This window comes from Miscanthus floridulus, chromosome 5 (assembly GCF_019320115.1).
Source record: "Miscanthus floridulus cultivar M001 chromosome 5, ASM1932011v1, whole genome shotgun sequence".
Taxonomy (NCBI): domain Eukaryota; kingdom Viridiplantae; phylum Streptophyta; class Magnoliopsida; order Poales; family Poaceae; genus Miscanthus; species Miscanthus floridulus.
In genome coordinates, this window is record NC_089584.1 from 63649764 (window position 1) to 63669427 (window position 19664).

The 19664-nt window shown below is 44.7% G+C and overlaps 1 long non-coding RNA gene across 3 annotated transcripts; it reads right to left on the bottom strand.

Annotated features, from left to right (window-relative positions):
* Positions 1-1445: 1445 nt before the first annotated feature.
* LOC136450009 (uncharacterized) lies at positions 1446-19343 on the bottom strand. 3 transcript variants are annotated; one of them, XR_010758236.1, is made up of 4 exons: positions 19036-19343; positions 18713-18964; positions 18474-18603; positions 1446-1705 (listed from the first exon to the last, which is right to left on the bottom strand). It is a non-coding gene; the product is annotated as an uncharacterized lncRNA (long non-coding RNA). The 3 variants fall into 3 exon arrangements; XR_010758234.1 differs by lacking the exon at positions 18474-18603; XR_010758235.1 differs by lacking the exon at positions 1446-1705 and having other exon boundaries at positions 17582-18603.
* Positions 19344-19664: the final 321 nt, after the last annotated feature.

The window sequence follows — 19664 nt, forward strand, 5'->3', positions numbered from 1 at the left end:
GCATCCACTTTTTTCAGATGATTACAAAGTCATACAACACATTAGGGTACAAAAATTAAGCCTATTACATTAATCTAGTTGCAAGTCCTTTGGACTAAATCAAACAAAACACCGGAAATCTAAATCATAGCAGCGAAGCTTGACAAGTCTTCGATCCACAGGCATCCTTGAGAGTAGATCCAAAACCAACTATCATTCACAACACCACTATGAGGCAAGAAGAATTTGCACACCACCAGATGTGTGCAGGCCATGGTCAGCACCGAATGAGCTTGGGTGGAAAATAGAAAATAAAGGGATCTAGTGATCCTAGTGGTTTGGTTGTAGTTTGCATCCTTAGCGCATGCAGAAATAGCATAAAAATAATAATATCTTCTCAAGTCCCAAACCACACTCTCATTCTCACCATCCACTCATCATCATAAGTCACCACTCATCATCCCTCACAACACCCTCAGTCTCTCAGTCTAGTCGACAAGGCGGCCTCCGCACGCCCCTCGTCTCAAGCCGGACCTTATCTTCAGGGGGAGAGAAGCAAAGCACAAGAGAAGCTAGTAAGCTGAACTCTACACACAGGTAAGTGATCATATCCAAGACCGTGCTATACGTATAGATTATTAATCTCTGTAGAGACTACACTGTTACCCCACATGAATACCACCGATGAATCACCATCAGCGATGAACACCGCCACCGCATACTAGGCTAACTAACACCAGTCCTGTCCACTAGCTAGAGCAAAGATATATAGACGCACTATATAAGCTGGGGTCATGTCATCGAGGTAGCACGAAGTAACCCCCGCCCTCCTAACGCTAATTGCACAGGGCCACAGACCGCGTGCCTACTCTCTCCCACAAAGACTGATGGTCGCCTACAACTACTAGGGCAATGGGTCATACCCACTACGTATGTGGCCTGTACGAAAGTATCCCATGATTTATGGTTGCAACTTACGTCAATCCTTAGGTTGGCTAGAGCGAGCACCTTCCACCAAACCATGTGCCCTCAGAGCACTAGACTCACCCCTAAAGAGGTGATCTATCCATCCACAACTCCTCATCCCAATGTCCATCGGGGACGCGCCCATCCTCTAGGATTATGTGTTCCCATCATAGGAACTACCCTTGGTGTACTTCATAAACCACAGCTTCCTCTCACTCTAGCTAGTATCTCCAAGAATCAGGTCAAGGGAAGGAAAATCTCTAGAGCTCCTCACATCACCACCATCCACTCAGGATTCACCGCTCCGTCGTGTTATCAAACCATATACCACATGGGGATGTCTTGTGGACAACCCCATCCACCATCCACATCACCCAAACATCCATCACACATCACATAACAAGGAATATATGTAATTATGATGGAAGTAAATGCAAGCAAGTAGACATGCATATATAATAGTGTGAGAGAAAAGTTGGGGTAATCAGGGTGAAGTGGTTTCAATCAAGGCAAACAGGGCTTAGGCAATAGCTTGCATCACATATTCTAGCAAAGGAATAAATATAAAGCGCTAGCAGTTCTACTTGCAATGCCTAATAGGATTCTCTAAGAAAAAGGTGTTTCCATGACACCTACGGTGTATAGAAAGTAGTGGTATGTGTCTTCGGAAGTTGTTATAGCCGATCAGCGAGAGTCTCCTTGTCCATCCGAGGCATCCTTGAGTCCATTCGAGCTCAATCCATCGCTATGGAACAAAAACCTGAGAACTACCACCAATAAGAAGCAATAAAACCACAACCAAACGTAACACAACTGAACACCAAAACTGCACTGGGAGGTAGAGCAAGATTTTAGAAAAATTATAAAACTAGAGCAAGGATGAGATTGTTAAGAATTTTAGAAAGTGGAAAGTTTTTTCTGAAAATAGATGAAAAGAGGAAGGGCAAGGAACCGGATGGGCTGCTTTGCTCAACTGGTGACTGTCGACAAAAGATGCTCGGCAGTCCACCGAGGGGTATCCCACGATGGTAGATTTGTCGGTGGGGATGTGCGTAATCAGGAACCGGATGGTGACACAATGCGCAGAGACAGCGATTTAGACAGGTTCGGGCCGTCTGATCGACGTAATACCCTACGTCATGTGTCTTTGGTGTATTGTATTGAATACATGATGTCGAGTAGAGAACCCCTACCTCTCCTTATATACTCTAGAGGGGCAGGGTTACAAGTAAAGTATCCTATTTGGTACTATACAATGTCTTGCGGTGCACGCCGAGCAGCGCCGTGCACGCCTTGATCTTGTGGGCCGGGCCACTTCTGATGGTGCGGCCCATGTCTTGGGGGCCATACCCCCACAGTGACCCACCAACACAAGGTGGAAGGGAGCTTCGGTGTGGGCTAGACCCCGAGCTAGGCACGATGATGCCAATGGCCTAGAGGAAAGGAGAGGCCCAAGGCCAAGGGGAGAGGAGGCAGGCTTTAGCTTGGTCTCGAGGAAGGGCTGATGCCTATGTGGGCTTTGGATGCCACGGCCTGCCGGCGGGCCTGCTTGGCTATCTGCTCCACCCAGCAGAGACAGAAGGGAATAGGGCATTCTCCGGTGCTTGGCCGAGCGGCCAAGTGCCAGGCGGCTCATTGGTTGGCACCTATGAGCGTCGCAGCTATGTGAGGGTGAGGCCAGGGTGGCTGTGGTGGTGTCAGCGACAGGTGGGGCCTGAACGAGGGGGCTTTGGCTATGCGTCGGCCATGCGCACGGTGCCTAGATGGCGGCATCAGCAACGAGCACGGCAGGGAAGAGTCGACGTCCGTGCAGCATGGTGCGAGGAGTGGCAGGCCAGAAAGGTAGGGCCTTAGCCATGTTTGTTGGGTGACGGACGATGTGCCTGCTCTGGTGGCTGTGTGTGCGCAGCATTATCAAGCCTTGCCGGCAACAGCGGCCAATCATAGTTCCCATGACGACCTCGAGTGGCCGCATGCAAATGGAGGCTAGGCGGTGGCACTCAAGTGCATGGCCGCGCCCGCGGCGGGTGTTCATGTGGTGCCATCATGTTCGAGCGTGAGCGTGCTGGCGTTCCGGTTGTGCGGTGACCGTAAGTGGCCACTAGTCATGACATGTCGTGGCGGCGATGCACTGTGCGAGTGCGCGCATGAGGTGGCCGCATGAAGGTGGGGCAAGGCAGCGGTGGTGTGGTGCCCACGGCTAGGTTATGACCGAGCACGTGGTCGCAATACGGAGGGGAAAGGCAGATGAGGGCAAGCAAGGTCTGTGGTCATGGTGGTTCAGCTATGTGTGCACGATGTTCGTGCATGAACGGCGACGGCACCCCAGCAGTGCTCGATGGAGGACCCAAAGGCTCGTCATGTGGTTGTGCCATACCCGAGCTCTAGCTTGTAGGCGTGCGTGTGGTGTGTGCCATGGATTAACGATGTTCCACGGCCGGCAGAGTTGCAATGACACACGACGAGGGTGAGGCGGCGCGAGGGCCGGGCAGGCATGGAATGACAAGCTCAATAGAAAGGAAAGGTCTTGGGTGTTAGTTTGATCTCCACCAATTGGCCCAACAACCAATTGGGCCCTTGGATCAATGTCCTGATCGGGGGCATACAACCACTCTATGGTTGGTGGGCCCCCGTCGCACAACACCATAAAAGGGAAGTTGGGGCCAAGGCACGAGGTGAACCTGAGCCGCCACAACCCTCCTACAGAGGAACCCTAACCAGCTAAATCCTTTCAATGGTATCAGAGCCAGGTTCTAGTGTAGATCTAAATTAGGGGTAGCAATTTAGAAGGAGATGAGAAAGATCTAATTCAGATTGAGACAGAGGGTTCCTAACCCTAACCCTAGAAGGGGAAGAACAACAGAACAAAGAGGGCTCAATTTGGCCCCATTCGGATCGACCCAGACATGAACCCCAACCCTAACTCGTGAAAAGTAGGTAGGGAAGATGAACAGTGGGTTCGGCCAAATCCAAACCAACCAAATCCAAACCCTAACCCTAGACTCGACCCACTCCAAGAAGAGAGAAGAAGGGGCTTTGGGAGATTAACTCACTGGATTAGCTCCGGGAAGCACACCGCAGGAATCCCCATGAATACGTAACCCTAACCCTAACTGACAAGAGGATGATGTGAAGAGAGGGACCTACCTGGACCTCGCCGCTGTCACTAATGCCACCACGCGGGATGTTCACCGAGATCTTGCCGTGCCTCCGCACGGTCTCCGACATGCGGGCTCGGGATCCAAGGCACAACCGCAAGGCCACTCGACGGCGACACACTCCGCCTAGGGCGAGTGTGCACGTCGGCAAGGGGCCCCGTAGCCGTGCCACCTTCTTCCTTCTTTCCGGCCACCACGCGCTGCCATCGCACCGTCGTTTCTATGGCGCTGAAGTGAGAGAATGGGAGGGAGGGAAATGAAATTAGGGTTTAGCGAAGGGAGCTGGCTGACGCTGGTTTTTACTCACACAAGATCGATGCGGAGCCATCCATCGAGATGAATGGCCAGGAAATGCCGGGCCAAGTTTTGGCCCAGGCGGGTGCGAGTGGCGGGCCGCTTTCCTAGCCCAGGCCTAGGTTGCGGCCTAGGATGGAGCCATAGGTGAGCGCGCGAGCTGGGCCAGGTCGTCTCTGCGGTCGGGCCGAGTAAACAATGAAGAATTGGGTTTTTTCCTTTTTTCTTTTTCAGTGAATTTTGTTTTTTCCTAGAAATTGATTATTGGCACAAATAAAATTAGTTTTGAGGAGTTTATCCTGTGGGTAAAATTCATGAATTAAGTTTCCGCTGCAAGGTTTAATGTTGATTATCTTCTAATTAAATTTGAACCAACGGGAAATTTAATTAGAAGAGTAGTCTGTTTTGTTTAAGTAAGATTATGGTATTGTTATTTTCTGACCTACGTTGATGATGACAATATTATAATGAATTTAAGGTTGAAGTTTAAATCTCTGATACATTTTACACCAACGTGGTCAATTTTTCAGAGAGTAGATAAGGACCAAGAAATGCTCCTGAACTAAAAGAATGTATTTCAATAAGTTTTTGCTGCAATGATGTTGATTATCTTCCAATTAAATTTGAACCAACGGGAGAATTTAATTTTGAAGAGTAGATATATGGATTTCAAGTTAATTTCTGAGTTTTATGCATTAATTCTATTTTCTACCCAATGATGATGTAGAATTGATGCAGAAGCATATAGTATGTTTTATTTTAATCGATGAGATCACTCAGCTGCATGCCAATGGGCTGCAATGCTGGGGTATATGAATGAAAAGGCTTGAATCAAGCTAGTTCAGGAAAGTATTTGTTAGTTTACTAATTTTTTTGATTATATTAGAACCAACGGGAAGATTTAATTAGAAAATAAAGTATAAGTGAATGTTTTAGTCGTCATGACTAAGTTTTTGTATAGATGTATCCCGCATGGGGAGAAGTTTTGGCATAGTAATTATGCTAGTCTATCCTGCATGGCGGGAGAAGTTTTGTGATGATTCATATGTTTTTGTATCCTGCATAGGGAGGGAAGTTTGGGTAGCTCTTATGCTGTCCTAGTATTGACCTTGGCACAATAGAAATGCATCGTCATGGTCAATACTAACCAAAAGATAAGGAAAGATGCAAGTGACTTGCAAAAGTACTGCTAATGAAAGACCTTGTTGAGTTCTTAAAGTGAATTAGGGAAAGTGTACTCCTAAACAGATCAAGAAATAACTTTGTTTACATGACACAATCATGTGAATGAAGTAAGTTGAAAGTGTCTCCTCGTTTACAGGCTTTCTGAATAGTTATCAAAATTATGCTAGTAAAGTTCATGACACAATCAAGTTTAATTAAGAAAGATACTCTTCATTAAGAGTGAGATAAAGATTAATTTAGCGACCATCGGAGGATTACAACGGACATAATAATGATACCCCTAAGTAGAGAAATAGCTAAATTCCTGGACCTTTTAAAGTTTCAATAGGAAGATAGCATAGTTGAAAGCTCTAGTTTGGTTTTGGTGAATTGATGAAACCCTAAGTGCTAACCTAGTTTATCAAGTGATCATGAGATAGGTAGCACACTTCAAGTGGAGAAGCTAATGAAGATCATAACATGGCAATGGTGATGGCATGGTGATGATCAAGGGCTTAAACTTGAAAAGAAGAAAGAGAAAAACAAAAGCTCAAGGCAAAGGTATAACTTGTAGGAGCTATTTTGTTTTGGTGATCAAGACACTTAGAGAGTGTGATCACATTTAGGTTTGATAGCCGTACTATTAAGAGGGGTAAAACTCATATCGGAATATGGTTATCAAAGTGCCACTAGATGATCTAACTCATTGCATATGCATTTAGGATCTAGTGGAGTGCTAACACCCTTGAAAATGTTTGTGAAAATATGCTAACACATGAGCACAACGTGATACACTTTGTGGTTGGCACAATTGAGCAAGGGTAGAGAAGTTAGAATTTAAAAGGAGTTGGTCGCGAAGACGCTGGCGTCGGTCAACTGATCGGACGCTGGGTCTGAAAGCACCGAACGCTGGCTGCTTGCGTCTGATCGAACTGGTAAGACGACACAGTGCCTAGGGTTAACCACTGGACACTGGACTATGTCCGGTCAAGGTGGACCGGACGCGTCCAGTCGAAGAAATACGCCTCGGGGAGCTTACTGGAAATGACCAAACACTGGGGCTTCAGTGTCCGGTCAGTTTTGTCGGAGCGTCCGGTCGGCACTTAGCCGTTGTGATCTGACGTTTTAGTTTTAACTCAGAGTGACACGTGGCATAAATCAGTGGACCGGACGCTGGGTCCAGGGTCCAGTCAGTTGGACCGGAGCGTCTGGTCAGAGCGCGGTGTGCCCAGTGAAGGGGTACAACGGCTCTATTTCGTGGGGGCTTCTATTTAAGCCCCATGGCCGGCTATGGCTCACATCTTTAGCCATTTTCATTGACATAGCAACCTTGTGAGCCTAGCCAAAGCCCTCCCACTCATCTCCATCATTGATTCATCATCATAGTGAGATTGGGAGTGATCCAAGTGCATTGCTTGAGTGATTGCATCTAGAGGCACTTGGTGTTCGTGTTTCGCTGTGGATTTCGCTTGTTACTCTTGGTGGTTGCCACCACCTAGACAGCTTGGAGCAGCGAGGATCGTTGAGCAGAGGGTGGTGATTGTCTCCGGCTCTGATCGTGGTGATTGTGAGGGGTTCTTGACCTTTCCCCGGTGGAGCACCAAAAGGTACTCTAGTGAATTGCTCGTGGCTTGTGTGATCCTCATCTTGTGTTGGTTGTGCGGCACCCTATTGAGGGTTTGGCGTGTGAAGCCAATTAGCGCGTGAATCTCCAAGTGAGTGAATCACCACAACGAGGAGTAGCTTGCCGGCAAGCAAGTGAACCTCGGTAAAAATCATTGTGTTCATCCTTTGATTCCGAGGTGATTGGTCTTCATTGTTATTCATCCTTGTGATTGATTGGTTCACTCCTACACGGCGGTATAACTATCTTGATCACTCTCTTTACATTATCGCAAACTAGTTGACAAGCTCTTTAGTGTAACTAGTTGTGAGAGCTTGCTTGCTTGGTTGGTGTGGCTCTTTAGTTAGCCATTGAGAGCACACTAACATAGGGTAGTGTCATACCTCTTGTGTGAATCGACACTATCTAAACTAGAATTGCGGTAGGTGGCTTGCATTTTGAGTAGGCTAGCGCAACACTTGCTCCGCCTCATAATTGTCTAACTATTTTGTTAAGTGTTGTTGTAGAAATTTTATTAGTCTATTCACCCCCCCCCCCCCTCTAGCCATTAGGACCTTTCAAGTGGCATCAGAGCCGAGGTCATCGTTATTTGAGGCTTAACAACCTTCGGTGTTAAAATGGCTCAAATCAACAACACCAAGAAGCCACCCCAATTTGATGGCACAAATTATCCTTATTGGAAGTCAAAGATGACCACACATATCAAGTCAATCAATAGAAAGGTGTGGAAGGTGGTAGAAACCAAAATTAAGATTGGTGATCTAGAGAATCCCACCGCGGCCGAAGAAGTACTTCTCCAAAACAATGACATTGCCCTAAGTGCTATTCATGATGCAATTGATGAGAGAACATTTGAGCAAATCAAGAATATTGAGATGGCTCATGAGGCTTGGAAGAAGTTGGAAGAATCATTTGAGGGCACTCAAGCCGTGAAGGGTGCAAAGGCGTACATTCTCAAAGAGAAGTTTGCAAGCTTCAAGATGAAGGGGGATGAAAGTGTGCCGGAGATGTTTCATAGGCTTCAAGTGCTTATCAATGATCTCAAAGCACTTGGAGAAGAGGTGAAGGACAAGGACTTCTCCCACAAGTTCTTGAGATGCTTGCCTTCAAGATTTGGTACATTGGTCACCATTCTAGTGAGATGCGGTTTGGACACCATGACACCAAACCAAGTATTGGGAGATATAATGACCGATGATACCTATAGAGATGATGATGAGAAGGAAGAAAAGAAGGAGAAGAAAGATGAGAAGAAAGATGAGAAGAAGAAGAGCATGGCATTCAAAGCCACATCATCCAAGGGCAAAGCAAAGCAAGAAACATCAAGTGAAGAAGATGAATCATGGGATGATGATGATGATGAGAAGATGGCTCTATTTGTCAAGAGATTTGGCAAGTTCATGGTGAAGAAGGGCTACCGTGCAAGAAGAAATAAATCTTCATTCAAGAACAAAGAAGAGTCAAGAAGGTGCTTCAAGTATGGAAGCAAAGATCATCTTGTTGCTCAATGCCCATACAATAGCGACAATGATGATGACAACAAGAAGAACAAGAAGAAGGACAAGAAGGAAAAGAAAGAGAAGAAGGACAAGATGGCATTCAAGAAGAAGAAGGGTGGTTCATATGTAGTCACTTGGGATAGTGATGCTTCCTCAAGTGATGATGACGATGATAGTGATGATAACAAGACCACCAAGAAGAAGGTTCTTGCAAGCATTGCTATCAATGAGAAGCCTTCTCTCTTCGAATCTTCATCATGCTTCATGGCTAAGGCCACTAAGGTACAATCTTGTGATGATGAAAGTGATGAAGAACATGTTGATGATAATGAACATGAAAATGAAAATGATAGTGATAGTGATGATGATGAACCTACTAAGGATGAATTATTTGATATGCTAGAAGATGCTAAAGAACACTTTGACATTAAGAGAAGGGAATGCAAGAGCTTGAATAAGGAGGTAAAAGCCCTTAAGCAAGCCCTTGAAGAGCTCAAAGCAACTCATGAGAAGCTAGAGGAAGCCCATGAGAAGCTTGGCAAGGCTCACAAAAGGCTTGAAAAAGCTCATTCCATTTTGCTTAATGAACAAGATAAAAAGAAGCATGTTGAAACTTGTGATATAGGTGTAACTTGTGATTTAATTGATACATCACTATCTATGCCTATCATTATTGCTACTACTAACCCTTCTTGTAGCACTTCCACTTCTACCTCATCTAGTAGTGATGGTCTCACTTGTGATGCCTCACTAGTGGTTGAGAATGAGAACCTCAAGAAGGAGGTCACTAAGCTCACTCAAACCTTAGCTAAGGCTTATGGTGGTGAGGACCGCTTGCTTATGTGCTTGGGTAGCCAAAGAGCTTCTCTCTACAAAGAGGGATTGGGCTATACCCCCAAGAAAGGCAAGGCGGCCTTTGCTCCTCACAAGACTAGTTTTGTGAAGAACAATGGTCGGTTTTGCACTAGTTGCAAGCAAGTTGGTCACAAAGAGCAAGAATGCAAAAATAAGAGCAAAAATGCTAATGTATCCTTCATAAAGCTTGATTCATGCTATATGCTTACTAAGGGTACAAATGGTGTAAAGGCTAAGTTCATTGGTAAACCATGGATGGGCTCAAAGAAGAAAGCCATTTGGGTACCAAAGAGCCTAGTGACTAACCTTCAAGGACCCAAGCAAGTTTGAGTACCTAAAAAGAATTGATCTTCTTTTGTAGGTCAATTATAAAGCCAGAGGAAGGCATTGGGTTCTTGATAGTGGGTGCACTCAACACATGACCGATGATGCAAGAATGTTCAACTCAATCAACACCAATGGCAATGATGGTTATGATAGTATCACATTTGGTGATAATGGCAAAGGCAAGGTCAAAGGGCTTGGTAAGATTGCAATATCAAATGACTTGAGCATATCCAATGTGTTGCTAGTAGAAAGCTTGAACTTCAATTTGCTATCCGTGGCACAATTGTGTGATCTTGGATTCAAATGCATATTTGGGATAGATGATGTAGAGATCATAAGTGTAGATGGCTCTAACTTGATCTTCAAAGGCTTTAGATATGAGAATCTATACTTGGTTGATTTCAATGCTAGTGAAGCTAAATTATCTACATGCTTGTTCACTAAGTCTAGCATGGGTTGGTTATGGCATAGAAGGCTTGGTCATGTTGGAATGAAACAATTGAATAGATTGATTAAGCATGACTTAGTTAAAGGCTTGAAAGATGTTGTGTTTGAAAAGGATAAGCTTTGTAGCTCTTGTCAAGCCAGAAAACAAGTTGGAAACACCCATCCTAAGAAAAGCATGATGAGCACTAGTAAGGCATTTGAGTTATTGCACATGGACTTGTTTGGGCCAACACAATACACTAGTATCGGTGGTAATAAATATGGATTTGTGATAGTGGATGACTACACTAGATACACATGGGTATTCTTTCTAGTGGACAAAAGTGATGTATTTGCAATATTCAAATCATTTGTCAAAGGCATTCACAATGAGTTTGAAACAACCATCAAGAGAGTTAGAAGTGACAATGGTAGTGAGTTCAAGAACACTAGAATTGATGAGTTATGTGATGAATTTGGAATTAGACATCAATTCTCGGCCAAGTACACTCCACAATCAAATGGCTTTGTTGAGAGAAACAATAGAACACTCATTGATATGGCAAGGTCTATGCTTAGTGTGTGCAATGTGAGTCAATCCTTTTGGGCCGAAGCTATCAACACGGCTTGCTATTGTAGCAACCGCCTCTATTGTCACCGATTGAAAGAGAGGACACCATATGAGCTCTTGAATGGTAGAAAGCCCAACATTGCATATTTTCGGGTCTTTGGTTGCAAATGCTATATCTTGAAGAAAGGCACAAGATTGGGCAAGTTTGACAAGAAATGTGATGAAGGATTCCTACTTGGTTACTCCACTACAAGCAAAGCATATAGAGTTTGGAATTTGGATAGTGGTACTCTTGAGGAAGTTAATGATGTTGAATTTGATGAAACCAAGGGTTCACAAGTAGAAAATGAGAACTTGGAGGATGTTAGAGGCATTCAACTTTCAAATGCCATGAAGAACATGGATATTGGTGAATTGAGGCCTAGGAAATTGAATGATGATGAAGATGATCAAGTGCAAGTGTTCTCCAACTCAAATGTGCAAGATAATACAAATCAAGCTAGTATAAGTGGATCTCATGACAATGAATAAGATCAAGTGGCTAGTACATCATCTCAACCCAATGATCAAGCAAGTGCAAGCAATCAAGTTCCAATCCTCCAACCAACCAATGTTGCAAGGGATCATCCATTGGACACTATCATTGGTGATATTTCTAGAGGTGTACAAACAAGATCAAGATTGGCATCATTTTGTGAACACTTCTCATTTGTGTCATTCATTGAACCAAAGAAGATAGATGAAGCTTTGAAGGATGTTGATTGGGTGAATGCTATGCATGAAGAATTGAATAACTTCACAAGAAATTAAGTATGGGAATTAGTAGAGAAACCAAAGGGACACAATGTGATTGGAACCAAATGGGTCTTTAGAAACAAGCAAGATCAAGATGGGATAGTGGTAAGGAACAAAGCAAGATTAGTAGCACAAGGCTATACTCAAGTTGAAGGTCTTGACTTTGGAGAAACATATGCCTCAGTTGCTAGATTAGAAGCAATTAGAATCTTGCTAGCCTATGCTTGTGCCCACAACATCAAGCTCTATCAAATGATGTTAAGAGTGCATTTCTCAATGGTTATATCAATGAAGAAGTATATGTTGAGCAACCTCCCGGTTTTGAAGATGATAAGAAGCCCAACCATGTGTACAAGTTGAAGAAGGCATTGTATGGCTTGAAGCAAGCACCTAGAGCATGGTATGAGAGATTGAGGGACTTCCTCCTCTCTAAAGGGTTCACAATGGGCAAGGTTGACACCACTCTTTTCATCAAGAAGATTGGAAAAGATCTATTTGTATTGCAAATCTATGTAGATGACATCATATTTGGATCAACAAATCAAGAATTTTGTGATGAGTTTGGGAAGATGATGGCTAATGAGTTTGAGATGTCCATGATTGGAGAATTGCGTTACTTCCTTGGTCTTCAAATCAAGCAATTGAAGAATGGTACCTTTGTGAGTCAGGGCAAGTACATCAAGGACATGATCAAGAAGTTTGGCATGATTGATAGCAAAGTCATTAGCACATCAATGGGAACCAATGGCAACTTGGATAGTGATGCAAGTGGAAACATGGTGGATCAAAAGTTGTATCGGTCTATGATTGGAAGCCTACTCTATGTGACCACATCAAGGCCGGATGTCATGTTTAGTGTATGCATGTGTGCAAGATTTCAAGCCTCACCAAGAGAAAGTCATTTGAAGGCTACAAAGAGGATATTGAGGTACTTGAAGCATACACCAAATGTTGGTTTGTGGTATCCCAAAGGAGCAAAGTTTGAGCTAGTTGGTTACTCCGACTCGGACTATGCGGGATGCAAGGTTGAAAGGAAGAGCACCTCGGGCACATATCAATTGTTGGGAAGATCACTTGTTTCATGGTCATCAAAGAAGCAAAATAGTGTTGCATTATCAACCGCCGAAGCCGAATACATATCCGCCGGTAGTTGTTGTGCATAAATACTTTGGATGAAGGCCAGTTTGAGTGACTTTGGAATCAAGTTCAAGAAAGTGCCACTGCTATGTGACAATGAGAGTGCAATCAAGTTGACCAACAATCCGGTTCAACATGCAAGAACAAAGCACATTGATGTCCGCCACCATTTCATAAGAGATCATCAACAAAAAGGGGACATTTGCATTGAGAGTGTAGGCACCGAAGATCAACTTGCCGATATATTCACCAAGCCATTGGATGAGAAAAGGTTTTGCAAGCTAAGGAATGAGTTGAATATATTGGATTTCTCAAATATGTGTTGATGCACTCCCCACTCATATGACATGCCTCTCCTTTGAGCAATCCAAGGTAAAAGTTGATGGGCATGACATACATCCTTGCTAAGGACATGTTTAGTGCATCTAGTCATATTTTCAATCTAATTAGGACCTTTCAAGTGGTTCTATTTTATTAGGCTCATTCATGAAAATCAAATGATTTTGATATTTATATGATATCACTATTGCTTCTATGCTTGACTTGATCTAGTGATGGCATATGACATGTTTATGGGCTTGTAAACCGAGTGGTTAATCTAGAAAATGAGCTATAAGTGTTTAACTCAATATGGTACAAGATAACCCTTATTTGGAGGTGTGAAGAAGCTTGTCCTTGGATCAAACCGAGTTAAATATCTTTGGCAAATGATCTAGATTAGACTAAATTTGGGAAAATGATCCTCACCCCATTGATTGACATTGATAATCTCGACCCTACAAGTAATACTATCTATATTTAAAACCTTTGTGGTCATTGATGACAAAGGGGGAGAGAAACAAAGCAAAGATAGTGAAAAAGGGGAAGAAATATCATAAAGGGAAAGAAACATATGATATCTTGATATATCTTGATATATGACATAGGGGGAGAGATATGACAAAGGAAAGGGATCAACTAAAATTTTGAGCACACAAGTAGGGGGAGCAAGCTCATGAACTTGTATGGTGCATTTGAATGTGCATTTCATATGATTTGCTTGCATGGCATAAGTATTAAATCTAAACATCCATGCTTGTGTCATGAATGTTAGTTGTAAGATTGAATGATGAAATGAAATCACTAGATAACTTTCATTTCCAAGTAAGTCTTTACAAGTGGTATCTTTCCAAAGTATGTTTTAAAGTGGTATTGAGCTAACCATGGTGCTAAGGATGGTATATCGATGCACTCCGATTGGTATCACGCTTCAAAGGTCCATCTTTTATACCTTAGCATCATTTGGTAGACATTGTCTCCTACATTTCCTATCTAAGCATATGTGCAAGCTACTATCCAAACTCTTAGCACATATGTAGGGAGAGCAATTGCTGCCATTTGGGGTTCATGAAACTTGTCCATATCCTTTTACAATTGGTAAATATGCTTGGGCAAGCAACATGGATTCAATTGAATTTTATTTCATATCATTGTATAAGGGTTGTCATCAATTACCAAAAAGGGGGAGATTGAAAGCTCTAGTTTGGTTTTGGTGAATTGATGAAACCCTAAGTGCTAACCTAGTTTATCAAGTGATCATGAGATAGGTAGCACACTTCAAGTGGAGAAGCTAATGAAGATCATAACATGACAATGGTGATGGCATGGTGATGATCAAGGGCTTAAACTTAAAAAGAAGAAAGAGAAAAATAAAAGCTCAAGGCAAAGGTATAACTTGTAGGAGCTATTTTGTTTTGGTGATCAAGACACTTAGAGAGTGTGATCACATTTAGGTTTGATAGCCATACTATTAAGAGGGGTGAAACTCGTATCGGAATACGGTTATCAAAGTGCCACTAGATGCTCTAACTCATTGCATATGCATTTAGGATCTAGTGGAGTGCTAACACCCTTGAAAATGTTTGTGAAAATATGCTAACACAAGAGCACAACGTGATACACTTTGTGGTTGGCACAATTGAGCAAGGGTAGAGAAGTTAGAATTGAAAAGGAGTTGGTCGCGAAGACACTGGCGTCGGTCAACTGACCGGATGTTGGGTCTGAAAGCACCGAACGCTGGCTGCTTGCGTCCGGTCGAACTGGTAAGACGGCACAGTGCCTAGGGTTAACCACCGGGCACTGGACTGTGTCCGGTCAAGGTGGACCGGATGCGTCCGGTCGAAGAAATACGCCTCGGGGAGCTTACTGGAAACGACCAGACGCTGGGGCTTCAGCATTCGGTCAGTTTTGCCGGAGCGTCCGGTCAGCACTTAGCCGTTGTGATCTGACGTTTTAGTTTTAACTCAGAGTGACACGTGGCATAAATCAGTGGACCGGACGCTGGGTCCAGGGTCTGGTTAGTTGGACCGGAGCGTCCGGTCAGAGCGCAGTGTGCCCAGTGAAGGGGTACAACGGCTCTATTTCGTGGGGGCTTCTATTTAAGCCCCATGGCCGGCTATGGCTCACATCTTTGGCCATTTTCATTGAAATAGCAACCTTGTGAGCCTAGCCAAAGCCCTCCCACTCATCTCCATCATTGATTCATCATCATAGTGAGATTGGGAGTGATCCAAGTGCATTGCTTGAGTGATTGCATCTAGAGGCACTTGGTGTTCGTGTTTCGCTGTGGATTTCGCTTGTTACTCTTGGTGGTTGCCGCCACCTAGACAGCTTGGAGCAGCGAGGATCGTTGAGCGGAGGGTGGTGATTGTCTCCGGCTCTAGTCATGGTGATTGTGAGGGGTTCTTGACCTTTCCCCGGCGGAGCACCAAAAGGTACTCTAGTGAATTGCTCGTGGCTTGTGTGATCCTCATCTTGTGTTAGTTGTGCGGCACCCTATTGAGGGTTTGGCATTTGAAGCCAATTAGCGCGTGAATCTCCAAGTGAGTGAATCGCCACAACAAGGAGTAGCTTGCCGGCAAGCAAGTGAACCTCGGTAAAAATCATTGTGTTCATCCTTTGATTCCGAGGTGATTGGTCTTCATTGTTATTCATCCTTGTGATTGATTGGTTCACTCCTCTATATGGCGGTATAACTATCTTGATCACTCTCTTTACATTATCGCAAACTAGTTGACAAGCTCTTTAGTGTAACTAGTTGTGAGAGCTTGCTTGGTTGGTTGGTGTGGCTCTTTAGTTAGCCGTTGAGAGCACACTAACATAGGGTAGTGTCATACCTCTTGTGTGAATCGACACTATCTAAACTAGAATTACGGTAGGTGGCTTGCATTTTGAGTAGGCTAGCGCAACACTTGCTTCGCCTCATAATTGTCTAACTATTTTGTTAAGTGTTGTTGTAGAAATTTTATTAGGCTATTCACCCCCCTCTAGCCATTAGGACCTTTCAGTAGTCAGCGTCAAAGATGTTAAGGTGGTGCTTAAAGCGCCATATGGAAGTTTAACGGATTAAACCCAAAATAAGATATTTGAAGATACACTATCTTTAGAAAAGATGAGAAGATCTGGGGGAGCATGGTATGTAGAGGTATGTAGAGACCTAACACTTGAAGAGAAGAGGGACTGTGTGCCCACTCCAGTGACTCAGGAGCAACAAGTTTCTCAATACATGTTGATGTTGTATGACCAATACAACACAGTTGTTAGCTCTTCGAAGAAGATGAATAATGTAAACAAGGATCTTGTTATACAAGAGCCTGTAGAATCAATTACCTCTTGGCAATGAAGAGCAACAATAGCCCCATATGAAAGTGCCAATAGCTGAGGCCCCAGAAGGTCTTAAAGAATTAGTAAACTAGTTTTTCCAATGACTATAAAGTCTATGTTAGTAAAGAAATTCAAATGGAGGGTGATCCCACCTCATTTGAAGAAGCTATGAGAAGCGTTTACTCGTTTAAATGACAAGAAGATATGAAGTTGAAATGAATTCGATGAATACCAATGATGTTTGGGACTTAGAAGTAATTCCTAATGGAGCAAAAATGGTAGGCTGTTAATAGGTCTACAAGACAAAATGTGACTCCAAAGGGAATGTAGAAAGATATAAAGCATGACTTGTGGCAATATGCTTTACGCAAAGAGAATAAATAGATTACAATGAGAGTTTTCTCTCCAGTCTTATGTAAGGATTCTTTTAGAATCATAATGGTGTTAATGGCACATTATGATTTCGAGTTACATCAGATGGATGTAAAGACGACATTCCTCAATGGGGATTTGTACGAAAACGTTTACATGGCACAACCCAAAGGTTTTGTCATGGAAGAAAAAGAACATATGGGATGCCGCCTGTAGAAATCCATTTATGGGTTAAAAGTAAGTCTCTAGACAGTAGTATTTAAAGTTGATGCAATGATAAGAAAGTTTGGGTTTTAAAGAAAATGAGAAGGACAATAGCGTTCATACGAAGTTCAAGAATGGAAAATTCATTTTCCACATCCTATGAATAGATGACATTCTACTCACTAGTAGTGATGTTAATCTGTCATTGGAGAAGAAGTTTTGTCCCCAAGTTTCAATGTGAATGATCTTGGTGAAGCGTAGGGAATCGAAATTCACCGAGATAGAAGAAAAAATAGGGTATTAGGACTATCGCAAAGACATACTTAGAAAAGATTCTAAAGAAGTAAAGTATGCATGCGAGTAAACCTACGCCTGCTCCTATAGTCAGGGGTAATAGATTTGGGAACTCTAAGTGTTCCTGGAACCGATATGAGATCAATCAAATGAATATGGTTCCATATGCTTCAGCTGTTGGAAGCTTGATGAGTGTACAAGTACAAGTAAGAATTTACCCTGACGTAGTTTATGTTTTCGAGATATTTTGGCAGAAATCCAGTTCAGATATGGATCACTGAAATAGAGTTGAAAATGTCTTGCAATTTTACAAAGTATCGTAGGCCTCATGCTAAGTAAGAAAGAACAAGTACTCTCAAATAGTTGAGGGTATAAATGTTTAGTCTTGACGAGATGTGTAGTAAAATCCACATCAGTTGCTAACACTCGTAGTTGGAGTATTATTGTAGAAAAACTCCAAAGAAATAGTTGTGGTGTTATCAATGATGCATACCATAGTATAGCTTGTCACAAGGCTTAAGGAACAGGCAAAAGGAGGTTAAGGAAATTTGTATCCGGATTTAACAATGGTGGACAACATCAATAACCATTTAAAGTAAGTTAACTACTAAGACAACAAGTCAAGTGTGCTGCCAAACACATTGACACTAAAGTATATGTTGTAAAGGAGAAAATCCAGAATTATTTTGAAAGCATTGAGCACATAAGTACCGAGCAAGTACTTGCGGATACACTTACCAAAGGCTAACCACCCAGTGCGTTCAGAGAACACACAGTTGACATGGTTTTATGGGAAAGCCTATGATTTCTGGAAACTAAGGGCGAGTATCTGTTTCAAAACAGAGATGTGCATTGTAGCTGTTTAATCTAATGGCAACAGACCGTGATGATGAGGCATGCTCTATGCACTGATCTGTGATGGAATGTGAATGAGATAAAGTAAGTTAAGTTTAAGGAATAAGGTGAGATTAAGGGGAAGAATGTTAGTTTGATCTCCACCAATTGACCCAATTGGGCCCTTGGATCAACGTCCTCATCGGGGGCGTCCAACCACTCTTTGGTTGGTGGCTCCCCATCGCACAACATCATAAAAGGGAAGTTGGGGGCGGGGCACGAGGTGAACCTGAGCCGCCGCAACCCTCGTACAGAGAAACCCTAATGCTAACCGATCAAGAGAGACGGTGCTGCCAATGACAGGAAGCCACCACCGACTTCACCGTCGCCTCTGCATCGCCATCACCGCGCCTACGCTGGCATGACACCGGCATCCACGTTGCTGCGGCGCCATGGACCCAACTGTGATAGGACGAGGTACAGGAACAAGTTTCCCTATGTAAGTCAAAATTATCCCTTGATCTACGATTTTGGAGGTACTATTTTCTTTCATTGGGCACTTGGACCTCACCGGCGGGCTCGTCGGTGGCGGATTGCGCGGTGACGGTTGGGCTTGACGTGGGCAGGGCCGGTGCAGAGCAAAGGCGTAGCTTGGTGGTCTCCGTGGTTCGAGCGGCTCCCCTCGACGTCGCGGCGTGGCTTGACGGCGAGACCATGGCTGCGGCGGCTCGCAGCGGGGCAAGACCGCGACGACGTCGTGGCCGCGCTGACGCCCGGCGTGGTGCGATGTCGCGGCTCCGGGCAAGGTGAGGCTGTGGCTTCCCTGCGGCGTTCGGGTCAGCGGAAACGTCGACCGAAGGGAGAAAAGTCGAAGCTTTGGGTCACGGGGCTCACCGGGTTCGTGGCGAGGCTGCAGTACGTGGCGTTCACCGGGCTCGACGCCGGGAGGCAAGGTGGGCGGAAGCACGGTCGTGGCGTCTGCAGCTCCCCGTCGTGGCGAGCACGGAGCAGCGTCGAGGTGAACCGAGGCAGCAACGCGCGGTGGCGAGCGGCGCCGGGCAGGGCGGCGAGGCAGAGGGCCCGCCAAGGTGCTACCGCGGCATGGGCGCAGCGGCGAGACGACCTCCACGGTGTCGTCGACCTGCGCGGAGTGGGGGGCGAGGCAGAGAAGACGGGAAGGCAGGGTGGCGGCTGGGAGAGGGAGTTGGGATGGGAGGCTGCCGGCCGGGGTCTTTTATAGCCGGTGTCTAGGGTTCGCGGAGGGGCCTGGAGCTACGGGCGGCGGCGATCTTCAACGTCCGCGCTTCGGAGTACGTGGCGTGCATCCAGCGCTGTGGCTCGGGAAACTTCGAGAAGGGGGCGTCGGGGCTCTGCCTGCTGTGCGGTCAAGGGTGCTCCGCAAATCGCGGCGTGGGGCGCGGCTCAGGCGTGGTCCGCGCTTTCGTCATGGCGCTTAGCATGGCTCAGGCGGAGGGCAGCGCGGCACCGGGTCGGAAAGCAGGGGCGAGAAGGTGGACGGTAAG